Source organism: Leopardus geoffroyi, chromosome B4, assembly GCF_018350155.1.
Source record: "Leopardus geoffroyi isolate Oge1 chromosome B4, O.geoffroyi_Oge1_pat1.0, whole genome shotgun sequence".
Classification (NCBI taxonomy): Eukaryota; Metazoa; Chordata; class Mammalia; order Carnivora; family Felidae; genus Leopardus; species Leopardus geoffroyi.
In genome coordinates, this window is record NC_059341.1 from 69,162,688 (window position 1) to 69,184,630 (window position 21,943).

Below are 21,943 nucleotides of genomic sequence, written 5' to 3' on the forward strand. Positions count from 1 at the left end.
ACTCACCTGGACTCTTGCAGTAATGGCCTCCTAACGGTCTCCCAGTTTTGCCCCTGTGCCCCTCAGGTACCTCTCAACCCAGCAGCAGGAATGATCCTTTTATAGAAACAACACAGTCCTGTCAACTCTTTGAAGGAAACTCTTAAAAGTTTTAACAGTGGCCTTCAAGGTCCTGCACAGTCTCACCCTGTCACTCACTTCACCTCCTCTCTTACTTCACTGCAGCCACAGTGGCCTCCTCCCATTGGCCGGACACCCGCATCATGGCTCTTCTCAGATGTTTCCTCTGTCTACCATCACTTTGCTTAAGATCCCTGCATGGCTAATGCCCTCTCATTATGCAGGCTTTCCTTCAATGCCACATTCTCAAGGCAGCCTTTCCTGCCACCCTATCTAAATTTTAACCCTCCCTCCAAACATTCTCTCTAACATCTCTGGGTTATTCTTCTCCACAGCACTTATCACCAATAACATATTACACGTTTCCTTTATTTTGTTTATGGTCTTCTTTCCCCTTCCTCATCAGAATGTAAACTCCTCAAGGAGAGGGAAATTTGCCTGCTTTTTTACTGTTGTTATTAATACATACCTAGAACAGTACCTGTCACATAGGTGCTTGGTATTTGTTTAAAGAAAAAAAATCAGTGAATAATTGCTATTAATTTCTTTGTGTTTTTGTCAATGGCTATTTACACAATTTCTCTTTATACAAATCCATTGCTCAACCCCAACACTCTTGCTTCTACTTTCTTGAGCTCTTTATTGTGAATTACTTAATGTCTGGTTAGATTTTGTATTTGTTTTCTATCACTGTGTAACAAATTACCTCAAACTTAGCTGCTTAGCACAAGCAACTCATTTATTGAGTCTGGCACAAAAGCCTGGGTTCTGTGCCCAGGGTGTCACAAGGCTGAAATAAAGATGTCAGACAGGTTGAGGCCTCTTCTGGAGGCTCTGAACCTTTCTCCAAGCCATTCTAACTGTCGACTGGATTCATATACGTATAGTTGTTGGACGTAGGTCCCTGTTTACTTGTTCAACACCAGCTGGACACCGCTAGCAGCAACTAGAGGCCGCTTTCTTTCCTTGCCACATGGCCCCTCCCTCTTCAAGCCAGCAACGTGGCACCAAATTCTTTTCTGCTACAAATCTCCGGCTTTTTTATTCTGCAATCTGTTTGAGAAAATACTCTGTTTTTAGAGGTTCATGTGATTAGGTATGGCCTACTTGGATAACTTCCCCATTTTAAGATCAACTGGTTTGGAAACTTAATTATTATGTCTGCCAAAGCTCTTCACAGCAGTACCCACTCTGCTGTTTAATTGAATAACCAGGAGCAGGTGTGTGCATAGCACAGGCTGGGGGCCTTGGGAGCCATCTTAGAACCCTGCCTACTGCAGGTTTCAATAATAAGTAAGATTCTTTTCAATAATAAGTAAGTTTCTTCCGGAACTGCTGCAAGCTTGAGAAGCTTGTCTCATACCTGGGTAAACAATTACTGATTTACAATATTTTTTACCAGAAAGCTGTGGACATCTCCCTTCTGTTTCCTGTTTTTAGGTATAACACTGCTTTTTGCTACCCGTTCCCCAGTCATCTTCTCATCTGCTAGATTTAATCTTTCAGTATTGTGTTTTCTTTCAAGAAGGAATGGATCATGAATGCTGGATTCCTTGAGGTTTTAAATTGTTTTTAAGTTTATTTATTGATTTTGAGAGAGAGAGAGAGAGAGAGAGAGAGAGAGCGTGCGAGCACAAGTGGTAGAGAGGCAGAAGGAGAGAGAGAGGAAGAATCCCTGATATGGGGCTTGAATTCATGAAACCATGAGATCATGACCTGAGCAGAAAACAAGAGTTAGAAGGTTAAAGGACTGAGACACCCAAGCACCCCATCCTTGAGATTTTAAAACCTCCTTCCTCATTGAGTGGAAAAATTGCTGGATATGCTCTTCTTTCCTTCAAGACTTGGTAAACATTGTTATCTTCTGATATGACTACCACTGGAGAGCAGCTTGGTCTCTCCTTTTTGATGGTGACTCGGTTTTTCCACTTTCAAGCCTGAAAAATTATTTATCTTTGAGGTTCAAACTTAGACACATCTTGATATTTCCATCTTTTGTATAAAATTTCAATAAAAGAATTCAGCTCTTATATCAAATAATTTTTTATATCTTCAACTATATTTTATTTTAGAGATTTTCTACTTAAAAAAAAAAAAACGAACAACCACAATTACCATTCAGAAGCCTATTTGTCTACTTTTGTTTTCAAGATCTTAAGTTTTTCCTTAGGTCATTAATTGGATTTTTTCCGTTTTCCTTTTCTCAAATGCAGAATGAAGCCCTAGGAATGCTGAGCCCGGGTGACATTTCTGTTTCTTCTAGTACATGGCAACGGTAAGTATGAGTTCCTGCACCTCAGTGTTTTTCATTGGTTTTCCTCTAGACTGCCTACTTTCCTCCTGACTCCACTTCTTTTCAAATTGTACAGTATAAGGAAAAATTCTCAGTTTTCTGAGACTTCTAACAGCACACTTGAGGGGTGGTGATGTATGTAAGTTCAGAAACTGTACTAAGTCATGGGAGAGCATTTTGTTTCTTTTTATTACACTTTGAAAAGTGATAGTAAATTGTATCCTTCTACTGGGGAGGCTTTTTTCGAATTTTTATGTTTTGTTTGTTGATTTGTTTGCATTTTTTTTTGCTTTTGTTTTTTATCTTTATTATAATGTATAAGGCATGAAGAACAATTGAAATAGCATTGTACAACTCATTAATTTATTACCATGTGAATAATTCCCCCCCAAAACAGATGATTTTCAGTAACCAGAAGTACCCTTCCTCCTTGTTTTGATTACTACTCCTTGCTCCTCAGAAAGGATGACCAGTATCTTGACTCCTAACATGATAGTTTATCCTGGCCTGCTTTCAAACATTAGATGAATAAAATAATAGTGTATGTACTTCTCTGATTTCTTTCAGACAACGTAACATTTCATGGCAACATAAAGCAACATAGCATTTGTGAAATTCACCTTCTTGCTGTAGGTATGGTTTATTTTACTAGATAGAGCATTCTATAGTATGTGATTGAGGGGACCATCATTTAGCCATGCTACTATTTGTAAAGAATGAAACAGTTTCCAGTTTTGGTCCACTATAAATACACTTGTAGATATTATTGGATATGGCTCTTTGTACATGTTTTCACATTTTTTGTGTGTGAAAACTCATTCTGCTTAGGAGTAGAGCAAGTTATATGATATACATATGCTCAACTTCATAAACAATGCCAAATAGTTTTCCAAAGTGGTTATACCAACTTACACTTCCGCCTACAATGTATGAAAATTGCTGTTATTCCACATACTTGCCAACACATAGAATTGCAAGTCTTTTCATATCTAGCCATCTGGTGTGTCGTGAACCTATTTGCAGATTTAATTTTTATTTTCCTGATTTGGAGGGAATGATGTTGGACATTGTTCTAAATTATCTGTTGTCAATAAGGCATCACTACCAAGATATTATCTGCATCCCAGAGAAGCCAGAGATTACATTTCCAAGAATTTTCTGTCTGTGTGATTCTGGATTTAAGTCTGACACTGAGAGGCAGTTCTAAGAAGGGAAGGAGAGGACATATTCTCTAGAGGAGGTTGTAGCCAACCTGACAGACAGATATGTATTGTCAGCAGTCTCTTCCTTGGTTCTCAGGAACCACCTGCTTTACCAATGCAGCCCAAGAGACACATGGTGGGAGCTTCTCTGAGCTTTACTCCCCAGATGTTTACATGTTTGTAGAAGTTTCTTATTCTCTATACTAAAGCCCTTCATACCTAAAATACATAATGTGACTTCTGTTTTCTTATGCAGAGACCTGATGGTTGCCAATGACCTTTCACATGTTTATTGATCTTTGAGATTCTTTTGTGAAGTATTTGTTCAAACCCCTTGAACATGCTGGGCTGTGTCTCTTCTTATTATTAATTGACAGGAGACATATATATATGTATATATATATATATATATATATATACACACACATATATACATATGTATATATATATGTGTGTGTGTGTGTGTGTGTATATATAAGTTTATTTATTTTGAGAGCGAGAGAGAAATCACGAGTTGGTAAGGGGCAGAGAGAGAGGGAGAGAGAGAGAATCCCAAGCAGGCTCCGCACTGTCAGCACTAAGCCCAATGCAGGGCTTGAACCCATGAATCATGAGATCATGACATGAGCCAAAGTCAGATGCTTAACCAACTCAGCCACCCAGGTGTGCTTTATTATTTTTAGATGATGTTATAGTTGATGTAAATACTTCTCCTACTCCATAGCTTGCTTTTTCACTCTTTCACATGGTGTTTTTTGATAAAAAGTACTGAACTTAATTTTGGAGTAGTTTAACAAATTTAGGATTAATGCTATTAAGTTTTATTGAAAATAATTTTTCTATCAAATTATGAAGATATTCTCCTATGTTATCTTTACCTTTGTTTTTCCTTTTGCATTTATGTCTAAACTCTAAAAAAAAAAATCTATCCGGAAATAATTGGTTTTAATAAGGCATGATGAAGAAGTCACTACCCACCCACCCCCACCCCTGCCATACAGCTATACAGCTGATTCAAATCTCTTCATCAAAAGGACCATTCTTGGGGCACTTAGGTGGCTCAATTGGTTAAGCATCTGACTTATGACTTCAGCTCAGGTCATGATCTCGCAGTTTGTGGGATCGAGTCCTGCATTGGACTCTGAGCTAATAGCTGGGCTTAGGATTCTCCCTCTCCCTCTCTCTCTCTGCCCTCCTCTGCTCGTGCTCTCTCTCTCTCTCACTCTCTCAAAAACAAATAAAACATTTTTTAAAAGAACATTCTTTCTCTAAAGTGCTAACTTTTGCATAAATCAAGTGTCTATATTATGTGGGTCTCTTTCTGGGTTGTCTATTCTACTGTTTGATCTATTTGTCTATTCTCCAGTCATGTTTTTTCTGGAAGCCTTTCCTGAGACCCTCAAGCAGGGCTAAGGACTCTTTCCTTTGGGCTATAAATATTGTATGAAACTTCTATAATTACTTACTCTATGGCCTTAAAATTATTTAGGCATTATTCCTATCTCCCTAATAAGAGGACAGAGATCCATATCAATCACCATAAATAACAAACACTTGGGGCAAATGCCTCTTTTGTATGCTTATTTGTAGAAAAAGGAAGTTGACATTTTACTCTGGTATAATATTAGTTTGCACTATTTTTCTCTAAGTCATTTCTATAGACTTCTTTTGATTATTATAAAGAACTCAAGGACACATTTTAGGGCACCATTAAAAATAGATTGGGGATTCTACAGAGAAACAGCTCTTCCCTGATGCCCTGGTGATCTTATGTGACTTCACATATGCTCTGTGGCCAACCTTGACCGTAGTCTAATCCACGTCTTGCTAGAGGGTCCTGTGGCTCCTTTTGGAGCAAGGAGAGGTAAGTTTTGTTATGAGGCAGTTTCTTATCCCAATCTTGTGGAAGACTACCAGAAATCTGATTCCCATCCATTGCCCTAGTTTCAGTTGAGCACAGGACTTTGCAACTCACCTCATCCCTTGGAGTACAACTTCAGGCTTCCATGTAAGTAATTGTGGTTTAGAGGCTGCTCCCTAATAGCAAGATGACCCTTTACCTACGTCATCTGTCATATGACGCTTCTGGTTTAGGCATATAATATGGGGAGGTAGCACCATGCTGATCTTACTTTGCTTTTGCATAAGTTGTAAACTGAATCTGTTTGAGATCGTTGACTCCTTACTGGTCAAATCTATGGAAAGGTGGCAGGACAACATAGCGACTTCAGTACTCATACTTGTGGTCCTGTTACCACTGTGCTGCTGTTTGGGGATTGTTTGACCACTTGACAGATTCTTAAAATGTCAGCTGGTTAGCAAACTCTGCTGCAAACTCTGTCTACTGCCAACAAAAATACTTAAAAATATGTGGTTACAGATTGAAAATTCATCAATAACATTAAAAAGAAAAAAAAACCCTACAATCTGTCAGTTGAAATAAAGCCACAAAATTAAACAATAGAAAGGATGGGCACCAATGTGCATCAGGTTCACTTAGAGGGAAAGCCATGGTTCATATCTCCTTCACTGCACAGTTTCTGTTCCACACACATGATATCTGTGCCAGGTTCTTTTCTATCAGGACATTGTCAGGCTGTGTTTCCTCTTCCTGCTCACCAACTTGCCTTCCCCTGACAATCACATATATATTCGTCACATGTTTAATTCCCTTTCACTCTTCAGTCCTCAGTTTAAATGTTATTTACCCAGAGAATAATCCTCTGAACTACTATCTATATAATACTCAATGTCCTGAAGGTACTTCATATCTTCCCTTCATCATATTTACCACAACTTATCTTTAACGAGAAAGCCAGAGAAATAGAAAAATGAATGTTGATTTTTCACATTTATCTCCCTAGACTGTGAGGTTCATGAATACAAAGATCATAGATTTATTTATTTGTTTGTTTGGTCTTTGTTACCACTATATATCCACTCTCTAGCTCTGTCTCTGGCATATAGAGGAACTTAATAAATATCTGTTGAAAAAAGAAAAAAAAATGATGGAGTGATAAACCAGAAAGTGAGCCACAACCTTTGTTTTCTTGAGCGCTATTAGTAAGTGCTGTATTTCTCCCTTCCTTTCAACTTTCCCTTTTCTTCCTATATCTAGTCAGGGATTTAACATCCCAAAAGTATTTCACAAAAAAGCATGTGGAGTGGTGGAGTGGAGTGGTGGGGTCTGAGTTGAAGGTTTGGTGGAGAAAAGTGATGTCACTGAAGGGAGACAGGTTGAAGGAAGGATATTGGTGATGTCACATGCAACTTTGGAAATGGAATCCTCAAAAGTAAATTATGCAGATTAAAGTACACATCAGAAAAATGTGAAATATTTGAAATGATTGGGTGTTTTTTTTTAAATGTATTTTTCTTTAGTTTCAAGTCAAGGTAATAGGATAAGGAATTACAAGATGTTCCTATGTCAGTCTCTCAGATCTGAATTAGATACTGGTTTTGGGGGTTGGAACTGTATGCATCAAGGAGCAATACATCTGAGAAGTTGTGATCATCACCTAAGGGGTAAAAGAGTCCACATCAACCAAACGAACGAGCAATTTGCCAACTGTAGTTGTTTGCCTGTATCATGTTCTTTATTTTTTATTTTTTGCTTTTGAATTTCCAGTTCTTATTTGTTTGTTTGTTTGTAATTTATCTTTTTAATTTACATCCAAGTTAGTTAGCATATAGTGCAACAATGATTTCAGGAGTAGATTCCTTCATGCCCCTTACCCATTTAGCCCATTCCTCCCTCTGACAACCCCTCCAGTAACCATCAGTTTGTTCTCCATATTTATTAATCTCTTCTGTTTTGTCCCCCTCCGTGTTTTTTATATTATTTTTGTTTCCCTTCCCTTATGTTCATCTGTTTTGTCTCTTAAAGTCCTCATATGAGTGAAGTCATATGATTTTTGTCTTTGTCTGACTGACTAATTTCACTTAGCATAATATCCTCCAATTCCATCCACGTAGTTGCAAATAGCAAGATTTCATTCTTTTTGATTGCCGAGTAATACTCCATTGTATGTATATATACCACATCTTCTTTATCCATTCATCCATCGATGGACATTTGGGCTCTTTCCATACTTTGGTATTGTTGATAGTGCTGCTATAAACATTGGGGTGCATGTGTCCCTTCAAAACAATACACCTGTATCCCTTGGATAAATACCTGGTAGTGCAATTACAGACCATACTTTGAATAGCAAGATTCTAAGGAGTCTTAAAGGTTGTATAATCAAACACATACTCCCAAGGGAAACTGGATCCCAGGAAGAGCAGCTGTCTTTGACTAGGTCAGAGTGAGGCACTTAGTAGGGCTAAGACCAGAAGTCAAGTCTTCTGATTTGAATACTGGGTAGTCTCCACTGCCCAATGTGGACATACATTAGTAAGACAACATGCTGGGGGAGGAAGAGAGAGAAATCAAGGGGGACAGCACCCTGTATCTTCTCCAGGTAGCCCAGTCCCTCCCTACTCCTATTTTTAAGTTGGGGGTGGGGTGGCCTTCTTTTCTCCATCCTTTTTTTGTCTCCTCTTCTAAAATCTTGGTGTAGATGGGAATGCAAACTGGTGCAGCCACCGTGGAAAGCAGTATGGAGGTTCCTCAAAAAATTAAAATGAACTATATCATGTTCTTTAATGATCTCTATGAAGTCAAACAGGAGTTAAAAAAAAAAAAAAACAAAAACAGCAGACACATAATGACCTTGCAATATTGGAGCACAAGTAAAAAGGACCAGTATCCTAAAGAATCAGAGTAATACCAGTGCTGTTTTTTAAGTTTTTTTAATATTTATTTATTTTTGAGAAGAAAGAGTGATAGAGCATGAGCAGGGGAGGGGCAGAGAGAGAGGGAGACACAGAATCCGAAGCAATCTCCAGGCTCTGAGCTGTCCGCACAGAGCCTGAAGCGGAACTCGGACTGGCAAACCACAAAATCATGACCTAAGCAAAGTCTGGATGCTTAACCGACTTAACCCATCAGGTGCTCTCAGAGTAATACCAGTGTTTTTAAGCCAGATGAAAATTTTAGGAAGTTGATATCCGAATCTGAGAAAAAAAGACCCTGACCAAGGAGAAGAAACCATTATAAAAGTGGGTACAGGTGCAAAGGTTACCAATAAAAGAATATAGATTGATAGATGTAACTGGGGTGAAGGAAAATTTATAAACAAAACAATTAACTAGAAAACTAATAATGAAAATAAGTGGCTCTCGGGTGGCAGAAGAAAAACATAGATGAAAGTACTAAGATACTATAGAAAGGAGAGATAATGGTGAGTGAACTCAAGTACTATAGTTATTCCTGAGGAAGCTACAAGAACTATTAGAAAAGAATCCAAAATCTACCTTGTAAAATTTCTAAAGGCAACCTGCCTTCAGAAAAGGTAATATAAGTCATTCAAAGGAAAAAAGTTATCTTGAGATACATGGTTGGAAGGAAAAGAATTTGTGGCATATAAGCTTCACCATAAAAAATTACTATTATTTTGGGGGTGCCTGGGTGGCTCACTCAGTTAAGCAACCGATTCTTGATTTCAGCTCAGGTCATGATCTCACAGTTCATGGGTTCAAGCCCCTTGTCAGTCTCTGTGCTGACAGCATGGAGCCTGCTTGGGATTCTCTCTCTCCCCATCTCTCTGCCCCTCCCCCTCTCACACATGTGCTCTCTCTCTCTCTCTCTCTCTCTCTCAAAATAAATAAACAAACAAACATTTTATTTATTATTTTTAAGACTGCATTGTATTGTACTTTATTTATTTTTTTTCAATATATGAAATTTATTGTCAGAATGGTTTCCATACAACACCCAGTGCTCATCCCAAAAGGTACCCTCCTGAATACCCATCACCCACCCTCCCCTCCCTCCCACTCCCTATCAACCCTCAGAACAAACAAACATTTTAAAAATAAATTATTTTTATTAAGGCACGAAGACAGAGAAGAATAGACTCACGTAGGGGATACCAGAGGGTCCAAAGGAAAAAAGAAATAAGATTGTGGACCTAATTCAGGTGGCAACATCTCACACCAGGAGAATTTACTAATATGTGGGTTTCAAACATGCCTTTTTAGAAAACACACTCTACTTTTGATCATCTACCTATAAAACTTATATTGACGTTCTCTCCCCTTACCTATAAAACAGCCATTTTGTGAACATGCTAAAAAAAGGTGTTCTAAATACTCCAGATGTGATTTGGCATAATTAAGGAAATGAAAGCGGTCCAGCGTAAGAAAAATAAAGTTAAGGACAGAAAATGGGAAAATCATCTTATAAGAAGTTATAGAAATATTGTGGATCATCTGTGTGTATCTTTAAAGAAACATAATTTTAAACTGCATTCTGGACGCTTTCAAAGGAGATTTTCTAAGGATTAATTTGATAAACCTCTCTTTAATTTAAGAAATGAATTATTGGCATTTTGCATAAGAGTTTAAGTAAATAAATCATAGAAAATAATTAAAGGATAAAGGGATAAAGACAGCTGTTCTGCAACTTAACCCACGAAATTGCAATAATGTGCCCAACTTAATCTATTTAATAACATAGATTCATTTTATTATGTTTTAAAGGTAAGTCATGTCAGTTCATTGACCATAAATCTTGAGATAGTTTTCCTGGACGCAAAAGTTGGAAATTAGAGAATGACATGATCTCACCACCCATGGAACAACTACAATTATTTAGTTATAATCCCATCTAAGAATTTTTCATACATTACTTCACTTGTTTGCAATCATTGTGCACATGTAATTTTATGTTTTGACATTTTATATTGAACATCGTATACTGAGCTTCATGTTGTAACATAGTCTTCCTAATTATTTTGTTACATAATAGCCCATTGAATAGATGTGTCATAATTTTCTCATCCATTTTTCTTCATTTTAACATTCCAGTTGCTTCCTACATAGAACACAAATCATGTACGTCATTTTTATTTTGTGTATTATCTCTTAAAATGGTTTTCATGCACATTATCATCATATCAAAATATATTAAATATCAGTCCTGATCTATATTGCCCAGTAAAGCTAAAGCATGGTTTTGCCCCTATGGGTGTAGAACAGTACAGGCTTTATACTTATTACCGAATTTTTAAGATGTTTCTAATTTAAAAGATAATATTTCATGGTTTTAAGAAATATGTTTGATAACTAACAAAAATGAAAATTTGCCATATATGTATTTATTGCTTTTATTACATGAGAACATTTGCTTATATTTATTTAAAATTTGATAGCTAGGAGTTAGAATGCAACCAATTATACTACCTAAAGGTAGCACTGACTTAACAGAGGGGGCAAGGATCTAGATATTGGAGTTCGGAAACCTGGTTTCTCTTGTTAAGAAATGGCAAAGTATTTGGTCAGAGTCTTGCCTACTGTACTCTGGAAGGTGTATCAAGTGCCAGCCAAGACTATAGCTTTAGGTAAATAAGTTGGGAAAAAAATCAGAATGTGGCTGTGTGCTGGCTACTCCCTGACACTTGCAGTAAACAATTTTGTCAAAAAAATTTCTATAGTCAACGCACATTGAAGTACACTAGTTTGGAAGCAGAAAGAAAAGGTAACACAGCTTTGTTGAGAAAGGTATTGCCTGGGGCATGCAATTGACTGAGAATCCGGGAATCTGAAATCTTGTTGCATAAAAAACTCAATTACATCTCTGCCCACAGCGAAGCCTTTAGGCACCAGAACCCCACCTTCCAAATTGTGAGACTGCTGCTAAAGACAGGATTCAGGAGTTACCTAGTACTTCCATGAATTATATCAGAGTTGGTGGGGTATGGGGAAGAGAAGAGGGCTCAGTAACCAAAATACTATGGTCTTTCCTAAATAAGAAGTTTGGCATGGTTACCCCCATTTTAGTTCAGGCTCCTATAACAAGTGCTATAGACTGGGAGGGTTATAAACAACAGAAACCTATTTCTCACAGTTCTGAAAACTGGCAATCCAAGATCAGGACGGTCCACCCTCTTCAGGGTTGCAGACAGCCGGCTTCTCATTGTATCCTCCTATGGCGAGAGCAGAAAAAGGATATAAGGTCTTGCAAGACCCTTACAAGGCACTAATCCCACTCATGAGGGCTCTACCTTTCTCCTCTAATTCTAAATTCCTACTTCTCCAAGGCCATGCCCTGTAATACCACCACATTGGAAGGTAAGGTTTCAACATATGATTCTTGGGGAGACACAGACATTTAGTCTATAACATTCTGCCCCAGGATCCCAAACTCAAGTACTTCTCACATGCAAATACATTCCATCCCAACAACCCCAAAAGTTTTAACTCATTCCAGCAACAACTCTAAAGTCTGAAGTTCAAAATCTCATCTAAATTAGACAAAGATGAAACTCGAGGCACATTCATCCTGACACAAAATTCCCCTCCAGCGGTGAACCGTTGAAAAAAAAACAAGTTGTTTTTCCAAAAAACAATGGTGAAACGGGCATAGGAGAAATATTCTTATTCCAAAGAGAAGAAACAGGAAAGCAGGAAGGGGTGACAGTTCCCAGGCAAGCCTAAAACTTACCAAGGCAAACTACATTAGATTGTTAGTCTCATCTTGGGCTCAATGCTGTGCCTTCCAGACTCACTGGAGTGGCTGTCCAGTCCTGGGAGCTCTGCGCCCCCAGCGCTCTGTAAGGTGGCCCTGCCCCCAAGGCTTATTGACAGCAAAGCAATAGTTTCCCTGTTTTGAAACCAAGGAGGCAGCCCTGGTGGTCTCTGAATTGCCTTCAGAGTCATTCTTTCATTGTTTTGAGGAATAGGGCAAGTTCTGAGGCAGATAGCTCTATGAACTTGTCCTGTGAAATCCAAGAAATCCTTCATGTACTCCTGTCTCCTCCTTCTTTAGTTGAAACCAAGTTTCCTGCTAGAGTGGCTGATGAAGTCCATTGTCCCCATACGTACTCATCTCTTATCAAATAGATGCTTGGCCACTCCTTTAGTGTTCTTTTCTGAACATGCTTTCTCATTTTTGGCAATTTGCGTAGGCTGAGAATTACCCAGATCTTTTAGTTCTGCTTTCTGTTTGCTTAACAATCCCATCTGTAAGCCATATCTCTCTTCTCACATTTTATGATAAGTAGTCAGAAGCCAAACTGCACCTGCAACATTTTTAGAAATTTCTTCATCCAAATATCATCGCTCACAAGTGCTACCCTCCAGAAAACACTGGAACGTGACCACAAATTCAGCCACGTTATTCACCACTTTATGAAAAGGATCATCCTTCCTCCAGTTTCCAATAACATGTTCCTCATGTCTGTCTAAGATCTCATGAGCATGGCCTTAACTGTCCATATATCTGCCAATATTCTGTTCAGATTACTTGGAGATTCTCTAAGAAGGATGTGTTCTCTTCAGCTCTCTTCTCTTTCTGAGTCTTCTACAGAATCTCCCTTACAGCTTCGTTCATGGCAATGTAGGCTTTTTCTAGCACACACCTCAAAAACCTTCCAAACTCTGCCCATCACTCAGTTCCAAAGTCGCTCCCATATAATTAGGTATTTATTACAACATCATCCCCACTTGTCGGTACTGATTTCTGTCTTAGTTCAGGCTGTTATAACAAAGCGCCATAGACTGCATGGCTCTAAGCAACAGATATGTACTTCTGACAGTTCAGGAGGCTGGGAGTCTCAGCTCAGGGTGCCCATATGCTCACATCCTGGTGAGCACTAAGGCCCTACCTCTTAATACCATCACAAGAGGGGTGGAACTTCAACATGAATTTTGGGGGACACATTCTTCCTGTAATACCCTCCCACATGCAACTGATCAGAATGTGTTCTAAATTTCTTTCAATAGCATATACTATGCTACCTTGTCCATGCCTACCTTATCCCTGGCATCAGTCCCTGCTCTTTCTCCATTTTCCACTCCTCCGCAGAAGCATGAGATACCTATTTCTCAGTGTGTGTAGCTTTTATGACAGTCCATTTGGTTTTAGAGAGAATTCACTGGGACTGTTGCTCCCCTTCTCCTCTGCCCTGATTGAATTTCTACTCATCTCAGTGTCCATAGGAGCATCTCCCACAGTGTCATAAAGAAAGAAATAAAAGTGTTATAAGATTGAATTCAGACAAACCGTCAGAGAAACTTGCCTCCTTCTGATGGTTCATGATGATAGAGAGGGCACTTTTGTCTAACTGGGACTGGTTCATGATATTTTCCCTATTCAGTTAGGAACGAATACATATTTTTATTTGGGTGTTGTATATCCAGCCATGGAAATAGTAAGAACAAAGGAAAAGCCTCCCTCTCTCTGTGTCTCTCTCTGTCTCTCTCTGTCTCTCTGTCTCTGTCTCTCTCTCTCTGTCTCTCTCTCTCTCTCTGTCTCTCTCTCTCTCTCTCTCTCTCTCTCTCACACACACACACACACACACACAATGCTTTATACCCATTATTACATGAAATGTGTTAGCTGAATGTAAACATGCCCCAAATTCCACTACCAAAAAATTATTGAAAAATCACTTGAACTAAACCTGGCTAATAATATTGTTCTGCTTGCCCATGCATCCAATGTTTCTTTTTTTTCCCATATTTTTGCTATTCAAGGTGTTGCCAAAACAGCATGTGTGAACCTTAGAAAGTCCCCTTGCCTCAGAGTAACCCCACAGCCATCAGGAAATGTTCTTGTAAGCAAATGAATAACACAGCATAAAAGGCTCAGAATTACAAATTTTATATCATTGCAGGTATAGATCCATTCTGTCTTAAAATGACATTGTGCCTTTCACAGAACGGCCAGCCAAATGTGGTCATATTCACGAAGCAACCTACTGAAGAGCATGTGGAATGCTGAACAAATAATAAACAAAAATGTAAATGAAACTGGGCATTCTGCCTAGAAAACAAAATCTGTGTGCAAACAACACAGATTCAGGCCAAATTTTAGACCCTTTGAGAGGCCATTCCACTGTGTTTCTCTCTAAGCATAGAGCCAACAAGGAAATAGGTGAATTTTCTATCAGTACACAGAGGGAAGGTATAAGGTGTAAAGATCATAAATCTGCTTTAGGAAAGACTGAACAAAAGGAAGAAGATCCAACCAAGCTTCCCTGCTTTGAAAGGTTGACATGTCAACATAGGAATAACTACCAACCTCTCACAGCAAGTCTGAGGAATCATTTCCTGATTGAGCTCCATATTTTATAGTTTCTTTTGGTTCACCAAAGGTCACTTTTTTTTTTTTTTATCAGTGTGAGACCTCAAAGGCTCGAATTGGTATTAAATGACTTGTATCTTATTTCAGAGCATGTAATTGGACAAATCACGTTTTTCTGGTCCCATCTGTATTTATTTTTATTTTTTAAATTTAAGTCTAGTCCCATGTTTAAAACAAAATCAGCCATTTCACAAAGTCACAAGTATGAAATACTCTGTCAATATCGGGTGCTGTTGTTATACCTACCAAGGAAGAGGAAATGCATTTCAGACAGCCTAAGTCTCCATCAGGCTGCAGACCTAAAGTGTAGCAGTAGGGAGTAGCCAGGTCAGAGATGAGAAACAAGTAATACATTTCTCTGGCTGGTCCAATAAACTTTGCAGGTCTTTTTAATGTTTCCACTAGTCTGTAACTATTATTTCAGAATAACCATCACTTCCTTTGATGGCTTCTCAAACTGGATTTATCCACAGGCAGCTAATCCCTTGCTATAATTATTATCTGAAAATTAGGGGAAACAGTCTTCTGCATGATTTAAGGTCCCATGGCCTCACTTTCTCTCCATTCTGATCCACCATGTCAAAATCTGTCAGTTTCCATGTATCGGCTGAAAATTCTACAAAAATTCATTATGAGAAGAATGTCCATATCCTTTATTATTTAGCCCCACTCAAACAATCTAAACTTGTGTTCCATTAAATTCTAGTCTGGGCAATTTCTTCCATTTCTGGAGAACATACTCAACCAGGACTACCTCTCCTCTAAGCTCAGTCTCTCTCTTCCTGAAATTTCTTTCTTCTCTTCTTCCTCTTTATCCTTTTTGCCCACTCATTAAGAACATGACTTCTTAAAGTCTCTGCCAACTTTTGCAGCCTGTTGAACCATGTGAATCCATTTAGCTCTTTCCAATTGTATCATGCCACTTAACTCTCAATTATATTTTGTCACGTATGTTTCATATTTCAAGATGGCCCAATTAGATTATAATTGGACACAGGGACTTTTGTTTTCCCCAAGCATCATGGATGCCTCAGAATGTGACCTGACTGAAGTATTAACTGATTGGAAGTGAATGTGCAAAGTGATTCAGAGTCTGAAAACACAACAGAGCCACTTCTATTGAATATTCAAAGTCACAGACGTTCCCAGTATCTCCCTTGACAAAAGCCTATGAGACCTAGGATCATACCTCCAAAACTACAATGACTATCAATGGAAATAAAGAAACTTTACTTGAGTCAAATTTGTAGGCTTAAGCCACCACAGTAAAGGAAATAATGCTTATTTAGCGTAACAAATTGTCCTTTTTGAATTTTATGATGAGGCTCAATAAGTTTCTTTTGAGGGTTAAGATATGATTTAAATATTTTAGTGATCCATAGGTCAAGTATATTAGTGATCCATGGCTCTAAACTCAGAAGTGTGGCTTCCTGAAATTCAAACCATCCATCTGTTTCAGTAAACTATGTGGTATGTGCACAGTATGCATTATTTATATTTAGGATTTAGGTTTTTCAGAACTGAAAACAAGTCATACCATACATGGAAAGGGTGTGAACATACAACACAACACCCCTGGAAAGGTCTGTGTCTCAACAATATTTTTGATCAAAAGTTGTTTCTATAGTTACAATACTATTACCCTTATCATGCACAGTGGAATAAGCCACTATAGTTTTGGTTACTTGGTTACTGAAATATGAAATTCATATAAAGCCAAATGATATCTTTAAGAAGAAAGCAGCCATATCGACTCTGCTTTTTCTGTTAACGAGAAAGACTTGTTGCTTTAAAGTTTCACATAATCTATTCTTTTGGAAAGGGTATGGCTGGATCTATACTCAGAAATTATCCCTTGTAAAGAGCTTGATTTGAGGGATTATGTTTATTGTTCATATTTTATTTTGCCTGTTAAGTAAAATAATAATGTGCTTCCAAAAAATGAATTCATTCTGCAATTATGCGGAATACTATTTGTGACACTGTCTGCCATCTCTTTCAAAAACAAATGTAGGCCTGGTTTCTATGGGAAGATCTAGACAGGAGATGAAGAATAGGGGCACTGAGAGGAGTGTCACATGGTTTCTTCTGACAGTCCTTCTGACAGTTTCCAGTTTTACAACCCTAATTTGATCTATTTTTAAAGGGCCATGGCATGAAGTCAGAGGAAAAAGATTTGGAAGGAAACTGAAATGTTGCATGCCTTGTGCCTTTAAACTGGGGGAATTACTTTCTCAGATAAAATTATCTGAGCAGCAGTCTGGAACAGCGCATCAGCATGGACTTCAGCACAGGACATGTGAAGGTTTGCAAAAACTAGGCTTCGGGGCACCTGGGTGACTCAGTCAGTTAAGCGTCTGACTCTTGATTTCGGCTCAGGTCATCTCACAGTTGGTGAGTTTCAATGCTACATTGGGCTCTGCACTGACAGCATGGAGACTGCTTGGGATTCTCTGTCTTTCTCTGCCCATTCCCTGTTCATGCTCTCTCTCTCTCTCTCTCTCTCTCTCTCTCTCAAAAAAAAAAAAAAAAAAAGCTAAGTTTAAAGTATTGGGTGAAGGAAAAGACAAGATGGCGAAGGAGAGGGAGGAGGACATCAGAGGGTGCGGTCTCCCTGCAGCACCCCATTTCCTGGCAAGAAGCTCCACTAGGGAAGCCAGAAGCTTAATCAAGAGCTGAAGTAAATGGAAGAGTGAACAGTCTACAGGATTAGAGTTTCCTCAGTTGTTGCCTCCTACAAAGAACTTTTCTCACCATTTGAGAAACAGAAGCACATTTATATCCATCAACTTCCATTACTGAAACCTCCCTGCATTGTATCTATTAACTACACATGTACAGATTGAATATGATGGGTGTGAATATCAGCAACTGGCTGCAAAGCTTACTTAACAGCACTGGAATAACATAAGTTAACACTAACTCGATCTGATCCACCTGTCCGTGCCAAGAACTCCAAAATAACTACTACTTTACAGTCCCTGCGCCTGGATTCTGTATTAAATTTCAGGTGGACGTTTAAACAAATTTCGCTTTAATCAAATACCAGAACTGTGAAATAAAGACTTCCTGAATGCACGGTGTGGACTCAGGCAAGTTAGAGGCTTTGATATCAGAGTTACAGTTATATATTATCACAAGAAGCTTAGAGCTATTATCTTCCCATGTTTACTCTCCAGTTAGTCATTATAAAATTTAGTGTTCACATAACTTTCCCAAAGGAATCAATTTCTCTGCGTGGCATTGTGATAGTCATGGCACCATTAAAAAAGTAATGGTAGTTGTAGCTGTGATTTATGGATCTGGGTGAGCCATATGATATATATGGCATTAATTGAGCTGGAAGGAATCCAGAATAGTCAAATTCTCATCTTTCCATCTCTACACAAAAGTTCTGAATTTGGACCTGCCAGAAACATTATTTATTAGCACGTTAGATACTTCATGTTCTGAAATGCTCGAAAGTCTGTCAGCACTTTCTGCTGAAACCATTGAATATTCCTATCAATTTTTCTTCTGTCCTTTTATGCTGTTTCTCTGTGTCTCTCTTTCTGTCCCTCTCACACACAGCACACAGGGCTGATACTTCTTGTCTCGGCTTGCAATACCTTTGTTTTTATAAATTTGAACGTTCAAGAAAGTTTGGGACCTGTGATCATGTTTACTTTTTGTTGTTAAAAAAAAAAAGTTGGAAGAAAGTTCTCCTCAACAGTTTATCTTCCCTACTGGACTCAATTTCCCTTTCTCAGTTTCTTTTAACTTGAAGGGGAGACGAAAATGCGATTTAGCCAGTCCCTACTATGTGGTGGGCACTGTCTTCGGTACTTTTATATACCTGTCTCATGCAATCCACATAACAGCTCAGAAAGTGTACTCACTTTAGTTCTTTCAAACATCACCCTGTCAAGTAAACCTTCTAGATCAAGTCCTTCTTTACATAAACCAGTCTAACTAGGAACTGCTCCTGTCATCCCAGTCCCCTTTTTCTATTTTTCTTCTTGGCACTTATTATCACCAATCATATCATATTGATTTTTATTATTTTGTGTCCCCCTGCTATCACACAAGCATCATGAGAATAACCATTTTCTTGTTTTTGGGGTTTTTTTCCTAGCTATCTCTTATTGCTTAGGAGAGTAGCTGATGCATAATATATGCAAATAAATATCTATAAAATGGATGATTAAATAACTGATTAACCTCGGAGTAGAGACCGTAGTCTTAATGTCTGGGCTCACATCCCAGAAAGACAATATGAGGTAGGTGTCAAGTGTGTGGCCTGGGAATCAGGCAGTTTGGGTTGGACCCCAGGTTTCCCATTCATTGGTTATGTGACCTTGGTCACATTGCCAGGCCCTCCAGATTTCTCATCTGAAAGATGGGAATAATAACAACCAACTCACAGAGTTGTGTGAGAGTTGAATTAATAAGTGCTACATGCTTAGGAAAGTACCTAGCATTCCATGTTAAAGATTATCGTCAACCTCAGTTCACAGATGAAGAAACTGAGGTTCAGAGAAGTCATACAACATATTGATGGGAAAATAAGACTTCCAACAGAGCTTCCTTTGATGCCACAGATGACTTTTTAGTAGGTAATTCTTTTCCCTTAACCGCATTTCTTATCCTCTTCTTCATTTTCTTTATAATTTTAATAACAGGATTATTAAAAATAATAATTGGATGTGGAGTATTGCTTAGGTGTGAACATTATAGGTTGTAAATAAAGTGCCCTTCTCTCTTTAAAGAAACCATCATGGGAAAACATAGGGTATAGAAAAATACGCTTGGTTATATAAAAGAAATAATAATTTGTAATCCCATTTCCCCTAAAATCATTGAATACTGAATTTTCTACCTACAGAGATAATTTGAATTGCTTATTTAAAAAATGCTTGGCCATGAAATGTTATGCTGTAAGAGTACCACCAGTATAGATTCTTTGATTGCTAGTTTTACAAATTTCATCTTCATCCTGTTTTTAGCTTTGTAGGTTGTTTCAATGTGTGGTAGGATCTACCTTTTAATCGAATCTGTCATTTCTCTGACTTCTAGAGCAGTTTTTTACCCACGTTTTCTTTTTCCCTCTCTTTTGTTAAGACAATGTCCTTTCTTCAGAAATGTACTGGGAAGTTCAATATAGAAAATACCTAAGTGGCATTACTCTGGCTGAAGTAAGATTGAGAATTGCAGAGTCCTGCTTCCCCAGCCTGCCTCTACCCCTCCGCCCGCCCCCACCAACAAGCCTCTCAAACTCCGCGAAGACTCTGGGTAAGATTTTCATTTCAAAAGAAATATAGCGAAGGCTAGTTTCTTATATAGTAACTTCTACTTAAAAGGGGATTTTAAAAAGCGAAGCAGCATTTAAACTGACGGCTTTAGACACTTCAGATGCACTTCAAATCAGAATTAATTTTCTTTTCGTGCCTCCACTCGAAGCTTGATTTATTACCATCATTTGCCTTTTAAAAGAAATACTCAGTGATTTCTAATTTATTCCAATTATTACAGCCATATCTCAAACTCATTGCTGTCTTCTCACTTGCCTTTAAAATGTGACCGGGGCGCCTGGGTGGCTCAGTCGGTTAAGCGGCCGACTTCGGCTCAGGTCACGATCTCGTGGTCCGTGAGTTCGAGCCTCGCGTCGGGCTCTGTGCTGACCGCTCAGAGCCTGGAGCCTGTTTCGGATTCTGTGTCTCCCCCTCTCTCTGCCCCTCCCCCGTTCATGCTCTGTCTCTCTCTGTCTCAAAAATAAATAAACATTAAAAAAATTAAAAAAATAAAATGTGACCAGCCTTCAGGTGGATGTGGTAATGCGGGTTGATTCTCACTGTACTGTCCATCCATCTCTTTCCTCCCACACTCTGGTGTCCCCTGTCCCTGTTCAAATTTCAAGCACAAGCATGTGGCCATAAGATGCCCTGTGGCCAGGCTGTGTAAGATGCCCTGGGAGGAAGATGCTGGAGCTGAGAGCAGATGCACTCTGAAGCTATTCTGGTCTCAGGGCACCAAAGAAGTTCGGACAGGAGATCTGCCAACCCCAGTCTCACACACACACACACACACACACACACACACACACACACGAGAGAGAGAGAGAGAGACAGTCTGGGAGCAGCTTCCATGGACAAGGAGAGAGGAGGTCTTGGGGCAAAGTGATTTCCGGAGCCTTAGGGTACCAAGTGATGCACTAAGGGCCCCCAGCCAGGCCGGTCCTCAGCATTGACTACTGAATGACAGAGTCACCTCAGATTAGGAATTCTGCCCCCTTAGAAAATGACTACATGTGAGAGTGTATGTAGTGAAAAATTCATTCCCTGACAGAAAAGGCACGAAAACCTTAGCCGTTGCCTCTAATCATGAGTCAACATCCATTTTGCAGTGTCAATGACATGGAAGTATATTTCAAGCAGGTCAGAAAATTGAATTTTGTTTCTTTCTCTCTTTTCTTCTCTCTCTCTCTTTTTCCACACCATTTGCCCTCTAAAATGTATCTCTGCTACAAATATTTGAAAAGTATTTCTGGTAAGCATAGGATAATGTATAAAGTTGTGGAATCACTATGCTGTACACCCAAAACTAATGTAACATCGGGTGCCAAATATACTTCAGTAAAAATAAATAACTAAATAAAAATAAAAGTATTTCTTTTCATTTGGGTTTTTTTCTGATAATCTTTAAATGTACAAATATTATTTTGTGTGTTTTGGGTGTACAGTAGTGTGTTTTGTTTTCTAAAAGTCAGATATTAACTTGATGTGTTTGTCTAATAGTATTTTCAAGTATAACAGAGAGTCCTCAAAGACTGATATTGATGATGGTGATGGGGTTGATTGGCCCTGACTACACACCATATATAAGCAAATATTTTAAATTTCCTTTGGTGAATAGAGTCTCTGAAATTTGTCCAATTTCCAACCTGACATTTGATTTATAGTATTAACTTGTTAGCAAATACTTTTTTTAAAAGTAAAATGCTGGGGCACCTGGGTGACTCAGTTGTTGAGCATCCAACTTTGGCTGGGGCCATGATCTCACAGTTGGTGAGTTTGAGCCCCGCATCGGGCTCCATGCTGACAGCTCAGAGCCTGGAACCTGCTTCAGATTCTGTGTCTTCTTCTCTCTCTGCCCCATCCT

The 21,943-nt window shown here is 38.7% G+C and overlaps 2 long non-coding RNA genes across 2 annotated transcripts; one reads left to right on the forward strand and one right to left on the reverse strand.

Moving 5' to 3' along the window:
* Window positions 1-1,439: 1,439 nt before the first annotated feature.
* Window positions 1,440-20,073, forward strand: LOC123591176. Its single transcript, XR_006709143.1, has 3 exons — window positions 1,440-1,487; window positions 2,334-2,395; window positions 19,907-20,073. It is a non-coding gene; the product is annotated as an uncharacterized LOC123591176 (long non-coding RNA).
* Window positions 9,522-12,658, reverse strand: LOC123591175. Its single transcript, XR_006709142.1, has 2 exons — window positions 12,164-12,658; window positions 9,522-11,645 (listed from the first exon to the last, which is right to left on the reverse strand). It is a non-coding gene; the product is annotated as an uncharacterized LOC123591175 (long non-coding RNA).
* Window positions 20,074-21,943: the final 1,870 nt, after the last annotated feature.